The following is a 17,001-nucleotide window of genomic DNA, read 5'->3' on the forward strand; positions in this document are numbered from 1 at the left end:
TATCAGAAATGGCCATTCCTTGAGGTTTTTGGCTTGTAGAAGGGATAATTTCATCGTCCGTCCAATCTTCGATGGCGGCCCTTGTATGGAGAGTTTGAGTTCTTTGCCTTTTGACTCCCTTCTTTTCCATTCTTGAAATTATGGGAACATGGTCCATGGAGTCGGAGCTGGAATCAGACATTATAGAGTTTTTTGATTTAAGGGAACGAAAGACGCGTCTTTCTGCTCTAAGGAAGGAGTTTGTCCTGTGGATGTTGGGAAAGTCGGGTTTAAAAGCTATCAGATGTGGGGAGTTAATTCCGAGGCGTTTGTTGAGGGCTTTGAATGGATGAAATGGTGAGAAGGAGGACGCGTCCTCCAGCTGCAAAAGAATGAATAAAAATTTGAGGACGCGTCCATTTATGAAAAAAAAAGAAAAGAAAAAGAAAGATGGAAAAAAGGATATTGGAAGGGCACATCCTGAAAATCTACCGCAGGGGGTGTGCTACAATGATGCGTCCTAATAAACCTTTGGCCCTATATTACCTTTGTTTGGGACAGCTTAAACATGTCTTAAATTAGGAGATACAGGACGCGCCCTATCGGGAAGACGCGTCCAACATGATTACAATCGTGGAAGGTTAATCGACTGTTAACAATTTGGGGGAAATATGATGAAATCCTAGAAACATGTAGTTAGGAGATCAGGGAAGCAAAACATGTTATAGTTACAGATATATACACATATACATACAAGGAGAGCTAAGAATGGTGCATGGAAACTCGAAGCATATGAACGGGTTTTTGCTCATTAAACTCGATTTACTTAATTAAATAAGAAAGTAAAGGAAGATTTGTATACCTTATGAGTTGGCGGTTGGATTGAGCTAAAGAAATAGGGAAATGGCTGGATAGATCACCGGAATTTGGACCTCGAAACTCCTGCTTGAAAAGGCGGCAATGGCGGTTGTGTGAGAGAGAAAAAGAGATGGTGGTGGTGGTATGGTGCAACTAGGGTATTTATAGAAGAAGGACGACTCTAAGGACGACAGCTGTACACCACATGCAGAAGTTGAAAGTAAGACGCGTCTTCCTGTCATGACGCGTCCACATATTTTGAGCCAAATTTTGCTTGGAAAGAAATTCCAATTTTGTTTTTAACTGCAAATGGAATTTGGGGGGTAGTTGTTATATCCAAAATTTGGCATTAAATTGACTCGGGTCAAACACGGGCTAGTTACAGTCACACTCGGCATTGCGTTGTGGGAGTTAGGACGCGTCCAAGCCTACAGGACGCGCCTACTTGAGAAGGGATATGTTACGAGGTTGGGAGAGTGCATGGTCAAGGAAGGACGCGTCCAGGCGTTATGGACGCGTCAATATTTATGAAAGTGCTTGGCAAATGAAATCTACGGTGATGGACGCTCTAGGACGCACCTTAAGTTCTAGGACGTGTCCTGTGACTTTACATGTTATAAGAAACGATTAAAGCAGAGTTGGATTTATGGAGGTTAGGACGCGCCCACTTGGTTAGGACGCGTCCTGTGTTTGATCTATATACTTTTGATGTTGAATTCAGGGCAAAGCTTGTATGGAGAGGAGCAATGGAGGTTATTTTTACTACTGTATTTGTTGCAGGTACTCTTTGAAGAATTCCCTCCTTGAGACGGTCAAGGAGGGGGATGTCCGTGAAAAGCTTGAAGGCCTCCAGGGGTATGCCTGATGATTGAAGGCCTCCTCCTGTATTCAACGGGTGTCCTCGTTGGGGATATGGGGTTTACTTTGGTGTGTGCTTTGGGAGCTCTGTTCTTGTATTCAACGGGTGTCCTCGTTGGAGAACTTTGGAGTCATCCTGCACTTTGCACCCAAGAGCTTGGGATCACCTGTCCTATTATCTGGTGGGTTATCCTCATTCGGGGGACAGGGACGCGTCTGGCACTTGGGGTGAACCGTGGCTATACCTGCGTTCGTAAATCAAGGGAGATAGCTGTAGCGGAGTGTTATCCTTGCGCAGGGAGATGCAATATCCGTGAAGTCCTGCGATTACGGACGAGCTTTGGGCCTTCGCGGTTGGGCCTCATAGTTGGACATTCCTAAAGCTAGCGGAAGATGGATATCGGATGGGCTTCTACTGGGCTTAGGAGTAAGAAGTCTAAATTCATTAGACTTCCTGTCCTACGAGAACTACGTCAGGCTTGATCCCTATATAAAGGGTACGTAGGCACATTGAGAGGGTAAGAAGTTGAGAGCTGATAAGAGAGCCACCACTTACTCTGATCAATCTCAGCCTAAAACAACCACAATCAATTACACACCGCTTAAGTTTCCGGCAAAGAACCATCGTCACAGATCTTAGTTCCGGCGAGAAACCTCAATCTTTGTTGTTACCAGATTCCTCCGTTAACACGGTGCTTTTTATTCTTTAATGATTTCTTCTCTAATTCTTCTACAATGAGACAAGCCAGAGTCACTGCCATCTCCAAAATCATCCCATTCCTCACTACCAGATTCTTCATCATCATACTCTTCATTTTCACTCTAAGCTTCATTACCCCTTCCATTATCATCTCATATTCTCCCATTTCTACTATTCTGCAACTCAGTGTCATCCTCCTTATCATTCCCCAACTGATTTTCATCTCCATCCCCATCAAGATTTGGTGTGTAAACATGTAACCTAACCACCCTGTCACCAACATAACTTTTTTCCAAATTAACTAATACAGGATTTTGATCCATCACTAAGAAGTACTTGATAGCCATCATCAGAAATAAAGCCATTGCAAAAGATATACAACTGATCAATAGTACCAATATGTTCAGAGAACATATTCCTGATACCTTGAACACTTAAATTATCAAGCTCAACGCGCTTTTTAATAATGGTTCTTTTAGCTTCATATCTTTGTATACCAGTATATTGCTATTGAACAAATACACCACCACAATACAAAAAAACCCTCAAAGACCTGTAATAATTATACATAAATCATTTAGTGCTTCTGATATTAAACCCAACCTATAATAATACCCATTTATACACCAACAAACTTAGGGCAAGGTTAGGGTTTTTTTTTCAAAATCAAATTACTTGCGAGGAAAAGAAGATAGGTAACTTACATGATTAATTTCAAGTAGTCTGTCGATAACTGTTATTCCCTAACAATCTAACAACAGAATTACAGAAGAGGGGTTGAATGAAATTCTGGTTTTTTGGAAAATTTAAAATCTCTTTAAGAATATATATATATAATATTGTTTGAATAAGCTAGGTGCGGATAAGAAGTATTCAAAATACAAAGTAAATAAAAAAAGCTTCTGGCAAAAAAAAAAAAAAAAAAAGCTGCTTAAAATTTTTCTGGTGGATTGATATTTCCACCAGAGATATATATAAATGTAAAAGATCTCTGTGTTGCAAAAGCACACAGCTTCTTACAAGAGTTCTTACAAAACTGAACTTGAGAGTGCTAAAAGATACGGCTTACAAATTCTCTCTTGTTTTTGCTTGTGTTGACTGTGCCAATCGATAATTAACTCTTTGCTACATTTGATTTATATATCATCAAGTTACATGTGTAATAAGATGAAAAGTAAATCTATTATCTAGGTCTAATCACATGTTTCTTCAATTCTCTGTCCCATGCAATCCGGATAGATACAACATCTTTGAACGTCCCTGTTTTGCATGAAAATGGAAATGCTTCTTGATCTTCATAAACCTGATTACAGGATGCCATATTCCTTTTGTATACAATCAGCCCATATAACTATCTAGTCGCTTTCAACTGCTATTTGAATCTGTTATCCGTTGATACTTAGCTTGGATTATCCGTTGAGTCTCTCATGGATCATCCGTTGAAAGTGCCTTGAATCATCCATTGATAGTGTTTCCTTATCAGTTGATACTCTTTCACTTATGCAGAATTACAAGGCATCATCTATTTAGCCAACCTATTTTGCATATCTTGTTAGTAGTCAACATGACTTGGAATGTCTAACAATTTCTAAACCTCTAAGATATTACAGTACACAGGAATGTGCTATAGACTTATTTAAACATAAGCTACTCCATCACTTGATGGTTACAAAAATCATTTAACTTATCTACTTAGAGTGTTTTGTCAAGTTATCATCAAGCATACAACATATTCCTAACAATCTCCCCCAATTTATGTCTAATAGAATAATAGGCATAAATTCAGGTTAACTTGATGATAAGAAAACACCCTAATAAAAATTAAGACTGTAAGCAATAGATAAAATGAAAATTGCTTCAATTAAGATTTGAACAAAGAAAGTTGAGTGTAGTTACATATCATTTCAAGATGCTCCTCTAGTCTGAGCTGATTATTTCTTTCTCCTTGAATCCCTAGTCCTCTTTGTCAGCCTTTTGTCGTTCTCCTCAATTTGGTGTTGGAGTTGTCTAAGGAATTCATATTCATTTTCATCATTGAGATCCAGCATCTCCTACATTTCTTTGAGTGTATCATTGCTTGATATTTGTAGCTGGTCTTCAACTCTGAAAAATCTTCTGACACTCTTTTCATCTCTGAACTCCATCATCCAATAAGGTCTCAAATGTACTATATCACCATTGTATGTAATAGTTAAAACTCTAGGAAGTGCATTTGGATTTCTCCAGCTTTGTCTTATTTGGATGATCAGTTCGAAGTACTTCAGATTTGGCAGCTTTGGTGAAGCTAAAATCCTTTTTCATTGCAAAGAACACCTTCACAAGAACATCGTGGCTTTTATTGAGAATTCTGTGTAAAGGCCAAGTGATCTCCTTGCCTCCCTTGTGTTTAACCACCAATCTTTCTAGCAGCTTGTTGTAAGAATCAATTCCCCTTACTTCATCTAGCTCATCTACGTAAAGATTGATATCTGAGAATTCTTTGATGTCACAGATGAATAATTGATCATCCTTATTGACTTTGGGCTTAGACTTAGAAACCATTTTGATCTTAGGTGGATTTGACTTGACTCCTACACTTCTCTTCCTTGGATTTCTCTTTTTGGTGGGCAGTGGTAGATTGAATTCAGGTAAAAGCAGATTGTCCCAATCTATGGGTTCATCCTTGGGTAAGATAGGCTCACCATGAAAGTTGATGCCTGGATGAACCTTGAATTCAACAGGTTCCTCAATGGACACAGTTGGTTGATTTGTAGTTGTAGATTGAACTTGATCAGTTTCCTTTTCAGTAGGACTACCTGGCTTTTTTGCATTAGCTTTCATTCTAATCCTCTTTACCCACTCTGGTTTATCTTCCTTCTTCTTTAGTTCATCGGCTAAAGTCTTCTCAGTTTCAGTTGAAACAGCCTGCATTTCAAGTTTTCTTTTCACTCATTTAATGGCTTGCTTCTTCTTACTTCTCTGAGCTCCAAGTCTTCTGTTTTCTTCTTCTTTAACTTCCCCAAATTGAGGGTGTCCATTCATCGGACAATATCATTTTTCCATATCTATAGATTCTTACAATTTTGGTCTTAACATGGAATCTTTGGTGATTTTGAAGCTTTCAATTGATGCACCCATCAGTTTGCCTTCATTTGGCCTATGAGGAGAATAGTCAACCAATATTGGGTGCTTTGTTGATATTGTGACACTTGCTTGTTTAGGCTTTGGCACCACAAAGTTCTTGAACTCATTCTTTGTTGAGGGTTCACTCTTATTTCCTTTTCCTAGTCGCATATCATCCACGGTGATTGGCTTCAACTGTGTGAAATGCTTCACTGATTGATCATGAGTAGTAGTTGAGCCAAAGACCTTCTCAATTCTATCATCAATCTTCTTTATTTTCTCTTTTAACTTGAGCTCAGCTGCTGCGAGATTGATCAGATCAATGCTGTCCAAAGCTGGTGGCTTAGAGATAGTAATAGTCCGGCTTGCTGACTTGAATATTCACATCCTTCTCCCCCTTTTTATTATCATCAAGTGAAACAGGGTTAGAAGTTTGAGAAGCCACCAACTCTTGAAGTAATTGAGTTTGAGCTTCTTAGTTTGAAAATATCTTGGCCATTGAATTCTCAACAGCTATCATTCTGGAACCCAAGGCCTCAACTTTCCTATTTAAATCACTGTCCTTTCTGAGTTTCTGGTGAATATCCTTCATAGTTGACTCAGGAAGCTTGACCTCTATTTTGTCATTAATGTTTTTCTTGATTGTATCAATGGCTTGTCTTAGCTCATCCACATCTTGATTCTGTTTAAGAGTCTGAATTATGTGCATCTGTAGAGATTCAAGATGGGATTCTAGAAGACATCTGGTGCTAGCATTAGTGGTGGCTTGAATGGCTGATTGAGTTTGAGAAATGAGCTTGAACATTATGGAGTTGAAATGGTGATGACTATAATCCTTGGTTAGCATCGAGGCTAGAGTACCGGTAGAGGGACTATGGCCTGTAGCTCCCCCTAAGTTCATGCCAGCTTCATCAATATCTTCCCTATTTGACTCATCACCAGAATCATACTTCAAATTATCACCAGCTGTAGGTGGAAGAGATTTGGTTGCATCCTTTGTTCTTAGCATTGAAGATATAGTATGTACCAGATTGAGAATCCTCTCTGCTTCCTCATTGCCCTGAACATCCAATGTTTGGTAGGCTGTAACAGGATGAGTAAATGTCTTAGCAGTCTAGGTAAATAGAATCTATAACAACCCTATATTCTAACTGATATTTTCTGTTCCTTTCTGCCTCATTGACATACATTGACTCACTTGCAATGGTTTCCAACCTTATTTCTCGATGTACCTGATTTTCTCTCATTTTCTCTCTCTTTTTATATCTCCCCTTGGCTTCCCATCCTCACCTTCACCATCTAAGGTGTGACTCCTCTCACTCACTTTTACCATGTTGGAAGAAATAGCATGTGGAGGTTCACTCATTTCCTATCATTTTTCCTAAGAGAAACTCAGACGCTCACTCAAGTCACTCCCTTCCCTCAAACCTAGGAGTGATTGTACAAATATGATGTCATCTGCACTTGTAACAATTTTAGAGATTTCAGGTGGTGCAGTGACTATCAATGGATAAGTGATATTATTTGAAGTAGCAGTCATGAGTATCAATGGATGAATGTTGTTAAGCTTATCCGTCAAGGGATAATCACTTATCAACGGATGATGAATATCCGTCGAAGAGGTAGAAATAAAAGATTTAGGAGTTGAAACTATGGTTGAATCTGTGGAGATTGATTTTAGATTTTTGTGCACAGACTCATCATTGATTTCAGAAAGAAAGGGAAAGTGAGCCAACAAATCATCAATAAGATGATGCTCACTTACTTTAGATTTTGGCTCCTCCAAGAATTTTAAAGATGTTGAATCAGGAATTGATGTGTTTATCATATCCACATCCAGTGACTTTGTGGGAGAATTATGTGTGTGTGGTGTATTGATTGTAAGAACCCTAAATTTTGTAATATTTTAAAACTTCAGTGAATAATAATTGGATGTGATTATGCAAAAATTTTGAGTTTACCATAAATGAATAGTGGAATCTTGAGAATCCGAGAACGCATTCTTGTTTAACGAGCGAAATAAGTGAATGCAAAAGCCGTCGAAATTCGAAGATTCACACTTATACTATGTGTTTTAGAATCTGTAAAGAATGGTGTAGAACCGGGAATACTACGTTAAATAAACATCTCATCAAGATGTTATTAAGTTTAAGAGAAAGGAATGGAAGTGATTAAAGGATTATAGACGATAAAAGAAATCCTTGCGAAACGAAACGTTCTACGGGAAAACTATCGGAATAAAACGATAATTGCATGAACGATAATTAAATGAGGAAGTAATTGGAAGCCATGCAAGTTGGCCATGCACAATCCTACACCCAACTAGTAGTTAGAAGTGTAACTAGTAGTTAGTCAATCAAACTAGAATAGTGTTGTGAATAGTAAAGGGGGAGACAAGGAGTACATGCACCATACCTCCATATTTCTCTCATTCAACACACAATCACAAGCCATACTTCTATTATTTTTTTGTCCAAGTGCAGCTCTTATACATATATCCACATATGTATACTTATAACATAACACACTTTCAAGAGCCAAGCAAAAGAAAGTCATTCTCTCCATCCTTCTCCATTTCCGAATTTTCAAGAACCCCCAAGAAATAAAAATTCATAACTTAAGATCTACCCACTCAAATATCATGAAATTTTAACCGTAGCTGCTCCATATCATTGGTAAATTTCATACCAAATTTCAGACTCAAATAATTGTTTTTCAATTTTATAAAAATGATTGAAAGAGATGCTGAATAGTAACTCCGAATTTTACTAACTCGTTTTCTTGATTTCTCTTGTTAGTCTAAGGCTTGTTAGGGATATATCAATCTTCTACAAGGTTAATACACTCCTCCTAGGTGTTCTAAGGATCCAAGAAGGTATAACTCTTCACCGTTAAAGATTTTATGGTTGGATTTTAAGGATTATTGTTATATGGTTTCAAGATTTAAAAGATTATGAATGCTTAAGGTTTATATGTTTAAATCTTGTTAAGTTTTAAAGATTATGAGATATGGTTCATGGATGTTATACTAGATGATGTAAAGAATGAGTAGATGAGTGAATCTTGAAGATTATATGTGTTGATGTTGGTTACAAGTAGTGGAAATGGCAAGATCTTGTTGTGGTTGTTAAGTAGTGGACTTGTTGTACATGTTCTGTTTTGTGCATAGAATTCAGCCATGAAATAATCTGTATAGTGTGAAACACTAGACATGAAAATCTAGATATTATTTTTTAGTTTCGGTACATATAAAGAACGTCACGAGGCGATTTACGGTTTAGGAGTTATGGCCGATTTAGTGAAAAGCATTTCTATGAGAACACAGTTACGAATTATGGAGTTGTGTGATGATTTTGGAATCCTACAAATTATAATTTGACTATGGAAAAATTATGGTAACTGGATATTACAGTACGGAAGAAGACCCAAAAAGAGTTTCATTAAAAAATTAATTTTCCAATTTTATAAAAATGCTGGAACCAAAGTCGCGCGGTAATGCTACACGACGCATAGCCACTGCCTAGCTACTGCCCTGTTTTGATTAAATCTGGGAAATTTTTATTTTAAAAAGGACAGAGTTTATTTTTGATTAAAAAGTAGAAGTTATCTAAATCGTGCACGTAAAAACGGTGTTTCGATTGATTTAACGGTTTGTGTGTTATGAGCGTTTTAGTAAAACTAGCTGCGAATAGTAGAACTCCATAGTCGACCGAACTTTGGAAATGTTTTCACCTATTTAAATTCATATTTTCAAATTGAAACTTTTGTGATAATTATGAAAAAACACTCAAGAAGTCCTTGAGGTGGTTTCGCATTTAAATCTTAATTTTTTCGATTTATTAAAAATTCCAGCGTGCAAGTCACGTAATAGTAATTCAGTGAAAAGTCAACTATGGTAGTACTAATTTGACCGCCTATTTTGGCCAAGTTAATAATATAATTTGGAGATGATAAAAACACGAGAGTTGTTAAGGATTGTAAGAAGAACACATAGGTGTGTCGAACGAGATTTTAAATGGACAGTAACGAGGTGTGAGATGTCGTAAGTTAAATGAACCCGAGAGAGTGAAGATCGGGTAGAGTGAGTCTACTTAGAATAAGTCGATCATTGGTTAACCCGACTAACCGAGGTTATATTATGTCTTAGGTAGAGGTTCCAGGACCGAGAGGGATACATCAAGGATAGATCTTGGACATCAGGCAAGTTTTCGAAATCTTATCTTATGATATCCATGCTTTAATTACTGTTGTGATTATGATGCCATGCTTTACAGTTTTAAATAAACAAATGATATATACTTGTCTATGATTTCAATACGCCTATAATGTGCGTTTGTTTATGAAATATAATTTCATTCCATACAAGTATGAGAAGTTGGAATTTATTTCCGAGATAATACGTTATAGTGGGAGTTAGAGATATTTTTAATAATGATTTAATTCGGGGATTAGCCAGATTTGAGATATTTCGATTTTATTAACAAAGTAAGTTCGCGTGAGATATATCGAGCGAACGTTTGAGATTTTTTTTGAATCAATATCTTTAATAAGTATTTGAATATTCATTTAAGGGATATCCTTATTTGATTATTTATTATGTAAAATAATATTTAAAGGATTATTAAATATCCAGAAAGTATTAAAAATACATTGAATAGATTATAAATCATTTCACTTTACTTAAAAAGTATTTAACTATTAAAAGGTATTTATAGGGTATTAAATCCTTTCTTAACTATTTATTTAATGTTTATTAATTAATTAAACCTTATCTAAAAATATTCTGAAACTCTAAATATTTAATAAAAATATTTTTCCGGACTTCTAAAAATTATTTAAAAATAGACGTAGTTCCCGAAGGTACTTTCTAAATTATTCAAACCTCAATGAAGGGATCATTCAATTGAAACTTATCAAAACCTTGGGGAACTTGGTCTAGAAGCATAAGAGTTTTGCTTCTTCGCTCAGTGAAAAACAAGAAGTCAATATATGTATCACCATACTATAGTTAGGGATTTGAAAATGATTTCAAGTCAAAACTCCAACAACTCCCAAGGATCAATTAAATTAAAAGTTGAAAAACAAATCATCTGATTAAAGATCAACTCTAAGCGATCTATTCCGTCAAAAACGATTTTTCAAACAAAAGTTAGCATTGTTTTGGGACTGGAATGTGGCCTGCCCGGCATAGAGAGGTATAGGGCAGTGACCAGGCACGGAGTGGCGCAGTGTACGTTTATATGATCTATGTGACATTGACTGTCAGACTTGCATGACAATGGGCAATCACCGTGTAGTGTCTTGATAAGCCCAAAGGCGGCTATGTTTGTATTCCTTCTACTAGTAGAGAAAATTTCGTACTCGGCTGATCACCTGGTACATGGTTTATTCCAGTATAGTCCCTTTCTTCCATTTTGGAAAATTGTTCTGCAATCTACAACAGAAGGCCGATAAGGCTGAGTTTTAAATCATGAGATACATGATGTGAATATCAAATCCAGTTTATAATTCTGGTTCGAGTAAAATCTTGAAGTTTGAAAAAGAGATGGATACAAGTATAAAGTGGATATAATGTTAAAGTTGATTTTGAGAATATTACAAGTTTGACAAGCATATATGTTTTCAGAAATCTTTGAAAAATATGAAGTACATTTATTGTTATATATATATGTATACATATAAATATATATGTACCTTGCTGAGCCATAGTGCTCACTCTTGCTTTTATATATTATATCACAACAGATAGCTAGTATTCTGGAGAGAAGGCAATTGCGTGGAGAATGCGTAGATTGCCCACAAACTCTTTGCAGCTTTGCTCGGGTGGACCAGAGTATGCAGATAGGATGCTGTTCGAGTTAGAAATATTCATAACTTCATGTAGAGGTTATGAGTAATAGTGTGAGATCCTGGAAAATGTATTTGATGTGTAATAACAGATGTTATTGGTTATGTTTTGTTTCTAAGATTATAACTTGTATGTGTGAAGGATTGGGGTCTATGATGTGGTTTTGTTGGATCATGGGGATTAACATATGTGACAAAGGATTAGATGGATATGTGATGACCCAGATTCCTAACCCCAGATTTGGGGGTGTTACAGAAGTGGTATCAGAGCTTTAGGTTATAAATCTTGGAAATGATAGGAGTAAAATCGGGTAGACGTAATGATAAAAATGAATTAATGAGAACTCTCATCGAGTTCGTAGTCGGATTACTACGGAGTAGTCGCGACGGTAGTACCCCAAGGGAACGTTAGCCTTAAGAGTAGAAATATCGGTTGAGTTATTAGCAGTCGATTGAAAAGCCAGCATTAAAGGAAGATAATGAGTTGTAGTACTCAGAGACAAGAGTGCTAAGAGTTATGTGTAAAAGAGAGTCTATCGGTTGAGCCGATAGAGTTTGTTGATGGACTACTATGAGTTATATTGAAGTATTTATGTGAAGTTTTACACGGAGCTGCTGGAATCATTTGAGATCGACAGGATGAGGAAATGAGAAAATTGTACAGGATTTTTTAGTAATATTGATATAGAAGTGGAGCTGGGTCTCCGAAGAAAGCGAAATGAAGGCGATACCTCCAATATCATAGGTTGATTGGATAACCTGAGTCTTGCTACTCATAGCTCTTTATAAATTGCCCTTGAGGAGACATATCAGGCGAGAATCAAGATGCTTAATTCTTTTACTATTAAGGTTATTAAGTTACCTGAATTGGTTGAAAGTATTGTTCCGACAATAAGGGCCCAATACGCGACGAGCAACGATTGTACCAAGAAGGGTATTCGCTATACCATTGAGGAATCTATATCCAATGAGGAAGATTTTAGCGTATCCCAATACGAGCATGCTATGCGATAATACAAAATTATTTCATTCCGTTAATCCATTATGGTTCAGCGCGGAAAAGTGAGAATCGACAGTATAACTTCTGAAAATTTCATGCTCCTGCAATCAACGCAGCTAGCTCCGAACTACTAGAGGAGAAGACCAGGGAGTCTTACACAGGATTCCAAGAGTGGGATCTCACTAGAAGCTACATGTATATTCTCGACAGGATGTCGTCCTTTGCTAACGTGTTAAATCAGGCGCATGGGCACAACATTTTGCGAGTAACTAAAGAGGAATGCAGAATGTATTTGCGAAAAAGCAAGTTATTAAGCGACTTTAAAAAAAATGCTTAGAGACGCGAATATTTGTATATGGAATTACGAAGATGGGGAGGTGAGATCATCCCCGGGTGGGTAATGATGACGGTTAAGGATAATCAATGACCAATCGTGTTGATTACTTGCTGTCACGCGATTCCCTTCAAACTATCCATCATCATGTCACCTTGATAAGCTATATCAAGTAACATCGTTGATTCCTACTTTGGATTCGTAGGATAACGAACCGTTGATATTTTTCTCTAAACTGGAACTTATCTAAAGGTCTTTTATTCGATCAATATGCATCATTCTCAAATCTTATGATTATCTTGTCTGGCTTAAGCTTATCCATTTTTTTTCGATTATCCGAGTAATGTTTGATGAATTATTTTCTATCAAATTAATGAATAAATCTTGCTGGATATCGATTACTTTCTTGCATACTTGGACTCTTCCCTCAAGTTCATAAATAAGTAACAAGTTGTTATGCTCATAGATGATCAAGTGTTCAAAGATTTCTCGTGAATTCTTTTCCCCTATTCCAAAAGGGGGTTGTACATCGAACGTTGTAATCGTAATGAAACTATCAAATTGATGTTGGTATTCAAAGTTCAATTCTATTAAATGCTTTGCTGTTTACAGGGACACCTTTGGGTGGAACGCTTTTTTTGGTATGAAATATTTGATGAATGGCAATTGATTATTACGATGCCAAGAACGCTCTATTCAGAGTCTATAGTTACTCTCGCTCCAGAACTCAATGACTCTGTATTCTCAACTCGATCATCCTGGTAGCCATAACTTCTTCAATGGCTATGGTGTTGAGATTTTTGACTGACAGACTGAATTGGCTAGTTGCATATAATTTCATGAAAAACTAGTCAATTGTTCTGACTAGTTGAAATTTTAAATGATTTAAGGAAAAGTCTAGCTAATCGTTCTACTCAGTTGTATATCCAAAATTAATTGAGCTAGCCATTTTGTTTAGCTAGTTATTAATGTTTCTTGAGGTGGACTAGGTATTGTTCCACTAGTTCACCCTTCACTTTAGTTGTGTAAGCGAATTCATAAGCATTTTTCATGCAAGAACGCATGATGAAATCTTAATAAGAATGTCTAGATGATATTGATATCTTGGGAATCGTTCTTCCAAGGCTGATTACCTTGTGGATAACAGGAAGTGATGTGAACTGTTGTTCTGACGTGAGATTGAAAATTCAATACTATGTTTACGTGGCCGGAGTACCATGATGAGTAAATTATTTTAGAGTGGGAATAACGTGTTTACAATCTACGATAAGAACCTTTAGTATGATGGTAAAGGAGCTGTTAAGGAAAATGCTGCCGTGATTGGGGTTATACCCTTGCAAGGCTGCGACGATGTTAGTGGTTAATGAATTAGAGAACGATCAAGCCTGTGAGACCTTGAGGTAATAAATTTTCGTGGTCTATTGGAAAGATGAGTAACAGATCGATGTTAGGAATAATTGACGATGAGGGAAGACCTTTGTGCGAATTATGATGAGGCATCCTAAGCATGACCTAGAATAACCGCGATAAAGCTCGTGTTACAAGAAATAAAGATTTTAACTTATGAGGAGGACTGTGATTATTTTTAGAATATATATAGTATCATAAGACACGAGGTAAAATATATAATCAAGATTAATCAAGGAATAAGATTGCAAAGTTCTCCGTAACTGAGGGAGAGCCAGTGTGGTGGCCGACCCTGTAAGTAAGAGAAGGGACTTGAGATGCAAAAAAAAAATTCAGGACAACTGGTAAGAAGAGTTGAAAGGGATGAAGTTGAAATTATGATAACAGAAAAGTAACTAGTAGAATTAGTGGAAAGTAAGAGTCGATCAAGATTGACAAAGAAGCGAAGGTTATGACAAGAAGGAATAATGAGGAGTGGAAACTTATCTTGTAACAGGAAGAATTAATGTCATATTGAAACTTAAGCAAATATTGACCATGATTAAATAAGAAAAAGAATGCTGGTAGCTGACCAAGAGAATACTCAACACGCCAGAGGATTAAGGTAGAAGATCGAAGAATTAGTGGATAAAATGAAACCAGCAAAGATTTTAATAAGTGCAAGGATTTATTTCGGTAACTTTGGAGTAAGGATTACCAAGGACCCAGTCGGTCCATGGTACTATTTGGGGTTATAATTTATAGGTTAAATAAGCCTGCTTATTATCGTATCATAAACGCGAGATCTTCCCTTGACAATTTGTTATGAAGACGAAAGAAACGATTAGCGACAAGGAACCCCAATAGTGTTTGTACTAAATAAGAACCCAAGGTTGATTCCATAATTGGATTAATTTCTAGTTATTTTGTGGATAAGATCGAGCGTGCACTGCTTAAGGAACACGGATCGACAGGTAGAGTGAGGAAAACTATCGCCAACGGGAAGTTTTGTGTAGTGCACTTATTATGCAAGCATAAGAAAGAGACATCGATACCCTGACGATGGGACGGAGTGGAAAGTTGAAGAAAGTGAGGCAGAAGCACAATGGAGGACGGAGAAGGTCATCCAAACCCTTAGAAGCGACTAATGGAAACTCCCAATGCATGTGAATACGTCCAAGATGCTAGAGAGGACACGAATACGATAATGATAAAGATGCGTCATATTAAGCATAGTATGTTGGAATCGTTTGACGCAGGTCGACCAACAGTGGAAACTAATTCAAAGGTCATCGAATATTCAATATTCTAAAGCGCATCGATTATTACATGCAAGATGGTGCTTCCTTCAAATTGGTGATGAGACCATGAAGTGTTTTACGTGTCTATAAGAAGAGGTATTAAATCTGACGCTAAGTGTGTGATAAAAGACAAGTGCATTGAAATATGATCAGATTTTGGTATATAGATCAATCGACAGAGAGTGTATATCCGAATAGGTAAAAACTAAGAACGAAGCATTAAGCGTGAGTAAAAGTGCTGTAAAGGAACCAAAGGGTGAAAGAACCATTCAAACAATTAAGGACGTGCTAATAGTCCGTGCTATGGATTTTAGAGGAAGTTGGAATGACTAGCTTTAGTTATTAAAGTTATGGACGATAACGAATTTCATGCAAACATGAGAATATATCTTTACGAAGCATTGTGCGGGAGAAGGAGTTGTTCTTCCTTGTGTTAAAAATATATATATATATATATATATATAGGTTGGAAAACGAAGAATACTTGGACCAAGTTGATTCAACAGATCAAAGGAACTAGAGATCTTATCAAGCTAGGCTTGTCGGTGGCAGCCCAAGATAGACAAAAAGAAATATGCTGAGAATACGAAGTAGGAGACCTAGTATTGTGGAAGGTGGTTCTCTGGCAGGGAGTGATGAGAGTTGGAAGAATAGGAAAGCTGAGTCTAGGGATTGTTAAATTTTTTGAGATCTTAAGAAGAATAGAGAACCTAGCTTACGAGTTAGCACAAACCCAAACCCTTGACAAGTTCATAACGTATTCCACGTGTCTGTGATAAGGAATTAAAACAATGACTTCAGACGTATGATCGAATTTGAGCAGATAAACTTCAGCCAGACTTAATTTATGAGGAACAACCGATGCAGATCATAGATCGCAAGAAGCAAATGCTCCAAGGCCAAGTGGTCGAGTGCATGAGAGTTTATTGAAAAGATTGATATATTAAAGAGTCGACATGGGAGCTAGAAAGCAGATGCAAGAAAAGTACCCCCATTTATTTTTGGACTGATTCCGGGACGGAATCCTTTTAAGGGGGGGAGGCTGTAAGAACCCTAAATTTTGTAATATTTTAAAACTTCAGTGAATAATAATGGGATGTGATTATGCAAAAATTTTGAGTTCACCATAAATGAATAGTGGAATCTTGTGAATCCGAGAACGTATTCTTGTTTAACGAGCGAAATAAGTGAATGTAAAAGCCGTTGAAATTCGAAAATTCACATATATACTACGTGTTTTAGAATTCGTAAAGAATGGTGTAGAACCGGGAATACTACGTTAAATAAACATCTCATCAAGATGTTATTAAGTTCAAGAGAAAGGAATGGAAGTGATTAAAGGATTATAGACGATTGTTGTGCATATGTTGTGTACTTAATGATTTCATAAACAAAACATCTAAGTAGATTTTACTTAGTGAAATAATGTAGTACTCGATGGATAAGAGTTATAGTCCCGACGGATAACTCATTATAGTCCCGACGGATGTTAACTTATTATCCATCGAGTGAGTAGCTTATGTAATAATAAGTCTGTAGCACAGTTCTGTATACATCTTTGTATAGCATCTGTAGTAGCCTATAAATCATGTTGACTTTAACTAGATATGCAGAATAGGTTGATTAATTGTATATA

Source organism: Apium graveolens, chromosome 3 (genome assembly GCF_009905375.1).
Source record: "Apium graveolens cultivar Ventura chromosome 3, ASM990537v1, whole genome shotgun sequence".
NCBI classification, from domain to species: Eukaryota; Viridiplantae; Streptophyta; class Magnoliopsida; order Apiales; family Apiaceae; genus Apium; species Apium graveolens.